The sequence below is a fragment of the Bombina bombina genome, chromosome 1 (assembly GCF_027579735.1).
Source record: "Bombina bombina isolate aBomBom1 chromosome 1, aBomBom1.pri, whole genome shotgun sequence".
NCBI classification, from domain to species: Eukaryota; Metazoa; Chordata; class Amphibia; order Anura; family Bombinatoridae; genus Bombina; species Bombina bombina.
The window spans coordinates 441,742,782-441,751,673 of NC_069499.1; positions in this window are offsets into that span (position 1 = coordinate 441,742,782).

Here is an 8,892-nt window from a genome sequence, read left to right on the forward strand (position 1 = left end):
AGATAAAAACATACGAAAATTGCAAAAAATTTTAAAAACGATAATACTGATAAGGGGAAAGTGGTACGAAAAGACATTTGCCAAACGTAAAAAAGGGTTGGTAAGTGGCCAGGCAGCACGGCGGAATATGGTGCCGAGTGGATGGCGGATTTACTTACTTACAGTATAGAGCTGGGCAGGAGGACCAATGGAAGGGTCCTAGGGATCGAAAAAAGAGGAAATGCGGCTGAGACAAATAACGCTGCACGGAGCAGCTAGTGACAAGGTCTCGGCGTGTGTATCGGAATTCCGGAAGTGACGTCACGAACGTGCGTCACGTGCCTTACGCGTTTCGTGAGCGTATCAGCTCACTTCATCAGAGGCTAATGGATCTGTTAGCATCCTGGTTGCCCTTAAATAGCGTCAAGCTATTTGATCAGGAAAAGGGAGGAGTGTGTCTTGATCTAATTGATCAGCTATATCTTTTTTGTATACACAAGACATTTTTCGATAACGGGGAATGGTTCCAAAAAATGGTGTTTATGGAGATATAAATAAATGGGTATTAAAAGAAAAATGTAGGTAAGATAGGGTTACATTAAAAACACTATAATCATTGAAATAATTAGAATAATTAAAATAGTTAAAATTTGGAAAAAGAGACGAATAAATTGAAAATATAAAAATAAAAATAAAAATGAATTTGGATAACATAAAGTTTACTGGCAAGTTAGAATGTAGGGATATGTATGTATATGTAATTATGTTTATACATATTTATGTGAGAAAGTAATCAATAGGAATAATAATGTAGTTAGTTCACTGTGTGTTTTATTCTTTAAAGGAAGGCTGCTAGATCTATATCGGTATTCAGGCCATATGGTTTCCTAGTTTTTAATTTGTGGATCCAGTATGTTTCTCTCTTTCTTAACTGGAGTAACCTATTTTCTCCTACTCTATATGGAATGTGTTCAATGGCCTTAATTTTTAGGCCTTCCACACTTTTTTCATGGAATTCCTCGAAGTGGGTACCAATGCCATACTCTGGTTTATCACTGGTGATGTTTTTTGTGTGTTCTAAGAATCTAGTCTTCAGTGTTCTTTTCGTTCTACCTATATATATTTTATTACAACTACAGGTTAATGGGTAGACAACAAATTCGGATTTGCAGTTCATCAAACTACTGATTTCAAATTTGTTGTTTTCATTATCTGTGATCCATTTGTTTTCTTCCTTGTTTTTACTGATATGTTCGCAACACACGCAGTTTTTCCGGTTACATTTGTAGAAACCTTTAGTTTTGGTTTTTAGCCAATTTCCCTGAGTTGGTGCTTTTTTAGTTTTTAGTTTAGTGGGAGCTAATATGTTTTTAAGATTTGTATTTTTCTTGTAGGTAATTTTCGGTTTCTCTGGTAGTGTTTCCTTTAGGAAGGGATCCTTCCTGAGCAGATGCAAGTGCTTATTCAATATTTTTTCAATGTTTTTGGCTCCACTATTGTATGTGGTGATAAACCTGGGGCAAGTAGTGTAATCCATATCTGTATTATTTTTATTTTCTGTTTTTTTCGAGTTTAGTAGATTATCTCGGTCTATTTTGCTTACTCTCTCATAAGCTTTATCTACTATTTTCCTGGTATATTTTTTGTTATAAAACTTTTGTTTAAGGACACTTGCTGTTTCTTCAAAATCCTGTTTTTTAGAGCAATTTCTTTTTATTCGTTGAAACTGACCAAATGGAATATTACTGATCCATTTCATGTGATGGTTGCTTGTGGCGTGCAAGTAGCCATTTGTGTCAGTATCTTTGGTGTAAATTTTTGTTTCTATCTGTTCATTTTCAATGAATATAGTGATATCTAGAAAATTTATTTCTCTCTTGCTCCATGTATTAGTGAATTTCAGATTCCAGTTATTGTTATTGATATGATGGACAAATTCTTCAAAGTGCTTTTCATCTCCGTTCCAGATGATTATGATATCATCAATGAACCTTTTCCATGTAATTATATGTTTCAAGAATGTGTTATTTTTCCATATGTGTTGGTCCTCAAAAGCTCCCATGTACATGTTGGCAAAACTAGGCGCAAACTTGGTGCCCATTGCTGTGCCAAATTTTTGGAGGAAAATTTTATTTTCAAATGCGAAATAATTTTTGGTGAGAATGAAGTTGATTGCTTCCCCAATGAAGGAAATTTGTTCTTTTTTGATATTTGTATCTGATGTAAGAATTTGGTTCACTGCACTTATACCTTTACTGTGTGGTATGAATGTGTACAGTGCAGTTACATCCAATGTTGCTAGTGAGTAATTGTTATCCCAACGAGTGTCTTTCAATAATGTGAGTAGGTGTGGAGTGTCCCTTAGGTATGACTTAATTGTTGGTACCACGGGTTGTAAGAAATGATCCACATATTCTGATAAATTACTAGTTAAACTGTTTATACCAGAAATGATTGGGTGTCCTGGAGGATTATTAGTGTCCTTGTGCACTTTTGGTAAGTGGTAGAATACTGTGGTTTTTATCATGTCTGTCGATAAGAATTTATATTCATCATCGTCCAAAATGTTTTCTTTCTTTGCATTTCTTAGTAATTGGGCATATTCATCTGCGAATTGGCTGGTGGGGTCTTTTGATAGTACTTCATAGGTCTCTGTATCTGACAGTATCCTGTTAGCTTCGCTAATATAATCTCCTTTGTTTTGTATTACTATAGAACCACCTTTATCAGCCTCTCTAAAGACTAGTGTTTCATCTTTACTTAGGTTCTTTAGGATTCTTTCTTCCTTGTTTGTCAGATTTTTGTTGTCCAATTTGAATGATTTACACATTGACTCTAAATCGTTGAGTACTAAGTCTTCAAATAATAAGATATATTGTCCCTTGGCCTGAGTGGGATAAAATATTGATCTCGGTTTGAACCCACTATGTTTCATGATTCTGTTTGTTTCTAGTTGTTCTGCTGTTTCCATGTCTAGTGATTCCAATAGATTCAACGTTGGAATATCACTTTGTGTAAGGATAACTTCATTTGGTAGGCTTACATCTGTCATAGGTTCACAGGTATCTTTTTGGTCTTTGTTTTTCTTTTTGAAATACCGTTGTAAAGTCAGTTTTCTTATATATTTATTACAGTCCACAAATAGTGAGAAGGCATCTGGTTTCTTACTAGGGGCGAAGGAGAGGCCTTTTTTAAGAACATTCTCTTCTTCCCTAGTCAGAATTCTATCTGACAAGTTGAATATTTTTACTAGGTCATTTTCATCAGGGTTTATACTGATTGTTGCCTTGAGTGCCAGTTTTCTCTTCTTAGTTTGTTTCTGTTTACCTGCTCTGCATCCTCTTCCCCACTTTCTTTTCTTCTTTTTTGTGGGGTTGATCTTTGTAGTATTTGAAAATTCTTCTCCTGGTTTTCCACTCGGAGTCTTGGGGGGATGTATGGTCTCTGAAAGGACTCTTTCTCTGAGTCCTAAAAAATGAGTATGTCCTTGCTCCATATTTTGTTGAGTTTTTGTTCTCCATTGGTTATTAGATTCTTGATGTGTATCATCATAATCATTTCTGTGGTTTCTTGGTTCTTTTGGTCTAATGGTGTCTTGGTAGTAATTATTTTCTCTTTGAGTGTAAACATCCCTATCAGGGTGAAAGTAATTATTATATGAATTGTGGTGATGAATGTAGTTTTGTTTTCTTGATTCCTCGTTATAATTAAACTGGTGTTGTTTGTGATGATAATAATTTTGCTTTCAATTATGATATGAGTAGTTATTTGCTGGTTTCATTTTTAAAAATGTATTACTGTTTGTCTGATTGTGTTTGTCTTTGTTTGTATTTGTACGAGTTTGTTGTTCTCTGGGTATGTTTTGGTATTCCGTGTTTTCATTGGTGTGTGTTGTTCTATCTGGAAAAAAATCAATTTTTTGTATTGCAGAAAACTTCTATGTTTGGTGTGTCTGTGGCATCAACAAATTCATCTCTTTCTGTGTTGATATGCGTTTCCCCTACTTCAATTTTCTTATTATTGATATCTCTTTCAAGTTTTTTCTTTTTCTTTAAAATAGTGTCATATTCCAATTTCTGAGTTCTGCTTGTAATATCTTTATCTAACTGTTGGTAGTACACATCTTCATTGAAGGGTTGTAGTTTCTGTCTGATTTCTTTAATATCTTTTCCTATTTTCTCTAGGTTCTGTTCTCTATATTTAATTAAAATTTTTATAAAGGTATTTGAGCTATTTGAGGTATTTGAGGTATTTTATAAAAATTATAAAAATTATAAAAATAATTTTAATTAAATATAGAGAACAGAACCTGGAGAAAATAGGAAAAGAAATTAAAGAAATCAGACAGAAACTACAACCCTTCAATGAAGATGTGTACTACCAACAGTTAGATAAAGATATTGCAAGCAGAACTCAGAAATTGGAATATGACACTATTTTAAAGAAAAAGAAAAAACTTGAAAGAGATATCAATAATAAGAAAATTGAAGTAGGGGAAACGCATATCAACACAGAAAGAGATGAATTTGTTGATGCCACAGACACACCAAACATAGAAGTTTTCTGCAATACAAAAAATAGATTTTTTCCAGATAGAACAACACACACCAATGAAAACACGGAATACCAAAACATACCCAGAGAACAACAAACTCGTACAAATACAAACAAAGACAAACACAATCAGACAAACAGTAATACATTTTTAAAAATGAAACCAGCAAATAACTACTCATATCATAATAGAAAGCAAAATTATTATCATCACAAACAACACCAGTTTAATTATAACGAGGAATCAAGAAAACAAAACTACATTCATCACCACAATTCACATAATAATTACTTTCACCCTGATAGGGATGTTTACACTCAAAGAGAAAATAATTACTACCAAGACACCATTAGACCAAAAGAACCAAGAAACCACAGAAATGATTATGATGATACACATCAAGAATCTAATAACCAATGGAGAACAAAAACTCAACAAAATATGGAGCAAGGACATACTCATTTTTTAGGACTCAGAGAAAGAAAAGAGTCCTTTCAGAGACCATACATCCCCCCAAGACTCAGAGTGGAAAACCAGGAGAAGAATTTTCAAATACTACAAAGATCAACCCCACAAAAAAGAAGAAAAGAAAGTGGGGAAGAGGATGCAGAGCAGGTAAACAGAAACAAACTAAGAAGAGAAAACTGGCACTTAAGGCAACAATCAGTATAAACCCTGATGAAAATGACCTAGTAAAAATATTCAACTTGTCAGATAGAATTCTGACTAGGGAAGAAGAGAATGTTCTTAAAAAAGGCCTCTCCTTCGCCCCTAGTAAGAAACCAGATGCCTTCTCACTATTTGTGGACTGTAATAAATATATAAGAAAACTGACTTTACAACGGTATTTCAAAAAGAAAAACAAAGACCAAAAAGATACCTGTGAACCTATGACAGATATAAGCCTACCAAATGAAGTTATCCTTACACAAAGTGATATTCCAACGTTGAATCTATTGGAATCACTAGACATGGAAACAGCAGAACAACTAGAAACAAACAGAATCATGAAACATAGTGAGTTCAAACCGAGATCAATATTTTATCCCACTCAGGCCAAGGGACAATATATCTCATTATTTGAAGACTTAGTACTCAATGATTTAGAGTCAATGTGTAAATCATTCAAATTGGACAACAAAAATCTGACAAACAAGGAAGAAAGAATCCTAAAGAACCTAAGTAAAGATGAAACACTAGTCTTTAGAGAGGCTGATAAAGGTGGTTCTATAGTAATACAAAACAAAGGAGATTATATTAGCGAAGCTAACAGGATACTGTCAGATACAGAGACCTATGAAGTACTATCAAAAGACCCCACCAGCCAATTCGCAGATGAATATGCCCAATTACTAAGAAATGCAAAGAAAGAAAACATTTTGGACGATGATGAATATAAATTCTTATCGACAGACATGATAAAAACTGCAGTATTCTACCACTTACCAAAAGTGCACAAGGACACTAATAATCCTCCAGGACGCCCAATCATTTCTGGTATAAACAGTTTAACTAGTAATTTATCAGAATATGTGGATCATTTCTTACAACCCGTGGTACCAACAATTAAGTCATACCTAAGGGACACTCCACACCTACTCACATTATTGAAAGACACTCGTTGGGATAACAATTACTCACTAGCAACATTGGATGTAACTGCACTGTACACATCCATACCACACAGTAAAGGTATAAGTGCAGTGAACCAAATTCTTACATCAGATACAAATATCAAAAAAGAACAAATTTCCTTCATTGGGGAAGCAATCAACTTCATTCTCACCAAAAATTATTTCGCATTTGAAAATAAAATTTTCCTCCAAAAATTTGGCACAGCAATGGGCACCAAGTTTGCGCCTAGTTTTGCCAACATGTACATGGGAGCTTTTGAGGACCAACACATATGGAAAAATAAAACATTCTTGAAACATATAATTACATGGAAAAGGTTCATTGATGATATCATAATCATCTGGAACGGAGATGAAAAGCACTTTGAAGAATTTGTCCATCATATCAATAACAATAACTGGAATCTGAAATTCACTAATACATGGAGCAAGAGAGAAATAAATTTTCTAGATATCACTATATTCATTGAAAATGAACAGATAGAAACAAAAATTTACACCAAAGATACTGACACAAATGGCTACTTGCACGCCACAAGCAACCATCACATGAAATGGATCAGTAATATTCCATTTGGTCAGTTTCAACGAATAAAAAGAAATTGCTCTAAAAAACAGGATTTTGAAGAAACAGCAAGTGTCCTTAAGCAAAAGTTTTATAACAAAAAATATAACAGGAAAATAGTAGATAAAGCTTATGAGAGAGTAAGCAAAATAGACCGAGATAATCTACTAAACTCGAAAAAAAACAGAAAATAAAAATAATACAGATATGGATTACACTACTTGCCCCAGGTTTATCACCACATACAATAGTGGAGCCAAAAACATTGAAAAAATATTGAATAAGCACTGGCATCTGCTCAGGAAGGATCCCTTCCTAAAGGAAACACTACCAGAGAAACCGAAAATTACCTACAAGAAAAATACAAATCTTAAAAACATATTAGCTCCCACTAAACTAAAAACTAAAAAAGCACCAACTCAGGGAAATTGGCTAAAAACCAAAACTAAAGGTTTCTACAAATGTAACCGGAAAAACTGCGTGTGTTGCGAACATATCAGTAAAAACAAGGAAGAAAACAAATGGATCACAGATAATGAAAACAACAAATTTGAAATCAGTAGTTTGATGAACTGCAAATCCGAATTTGTTGTCTACCAATTAACCTGTAGTTGTAATAAAATATATATAGGTAGAACGAAAAGAACACTGAAGACTAGATTCTTAGAACACACAAAAAACATCACCAGTGATAAACCAGAGTATGGCATTGGTACCCACTTCGAGGAATTCCATGAAAAAAGTGTGGAAGGCCTAAAAATTAAGGCCATTGAACACATTCCATATAGAGTAGGAGAAAATAGGTTACTCCAGTTAAGAAAGAGAGAAACATACTGGATCCACAAATTAAAAACTAGGAAACCATATGGCCTGAATACCGATATAGATCTAGCAGCCTTCCTTTAAAGAATAAAACACACCGTGAACTAACTACATTATTATTCCTATTGATTACTTTCTCACATAAATATGTATAAACATAATTACATATACATACATATCCCTACATTCTAACCTGCCAGTAAACTTTATGTTATCCAAATTCATTTTTATTTTTATTTTTATATTTTCAATTTATTCGTCTCTTTTTCCAAATTTTAACTATTTTAATTATTCTAATTATTTCAATGATTATAGTGTTTTTAATGTAACCCTATCTTACCTACATTTTTCTTTTAATACCCATTTATTTATATCTCCATAAACACCATTTTTTGGAACCATTCCCCGTTATCGAAAAATGTCTTGTGTATACAAAAAAGATATAGCTGATCAATTAGATCAAGACACACTCCTCCCTTTTCCTGATCAAATAGCTTGACGCTATTTAAGGGCAACCAGGATGCTAACAGATCCATTAGCCTCTGATGAAGTGAGCTGATACGCTCACGAAACGTGTAAGGCACGTGACGCACGTTCGTGACGTCACTTCCGGAATTCCGATACACACGCCGAGACCTTGTCACTAGCTGCTCCGTGCAGCGTTATTTGTCTCAGCCGCATTTCCTCTTTTTTCGATCCCTAGGACCCTTCCATTGGTCCTCCTGCCCAGCTCTATACTGTAAGTAAGTAAATCCGCCATCCACTCGGCACCATATTCCGCCGTGCTGCCTGGCCACTTACCAACCCTTTTTTACGTTTGGCAACTATCTTTTCGTACCACTTTCCCCTTATCAGTATTATCGTTTTTAAAAAATTTTGCAATTTTCGTATGTTTTTATCTGTTAATTATATATACCATATATTTATATATACAATTTTTATATTTTAATAAGAATAATAATAAATTTTAATTGTTTTTAAATACTTATTTTTGTATCTCTCCACATACTCGTGTACATTTTTAATATCCCAAAATATTTTTCATTTTTTTCATTTTCATTTTTATATATATTTTTTTCTGGTTATCAGCTTATACTAAATAGGAACTTCCTTCCTCTCTACCCTCTGTCCACATATACAGTGTGGTAAGAATTGGAAGTTCCCACAAGCAGCCTCCGTTTCCACAACAACCGTTTCCACAGTAACTAAGTGGTTGCCTCTTGGTCCTGCATACTTATAAATCATATATATCTATATTTATTCACATATCATTTTATATTTTGATATATAAATATATACACAAATATCCGTTTGGGTGCATATTCTCTTGTCTCCCT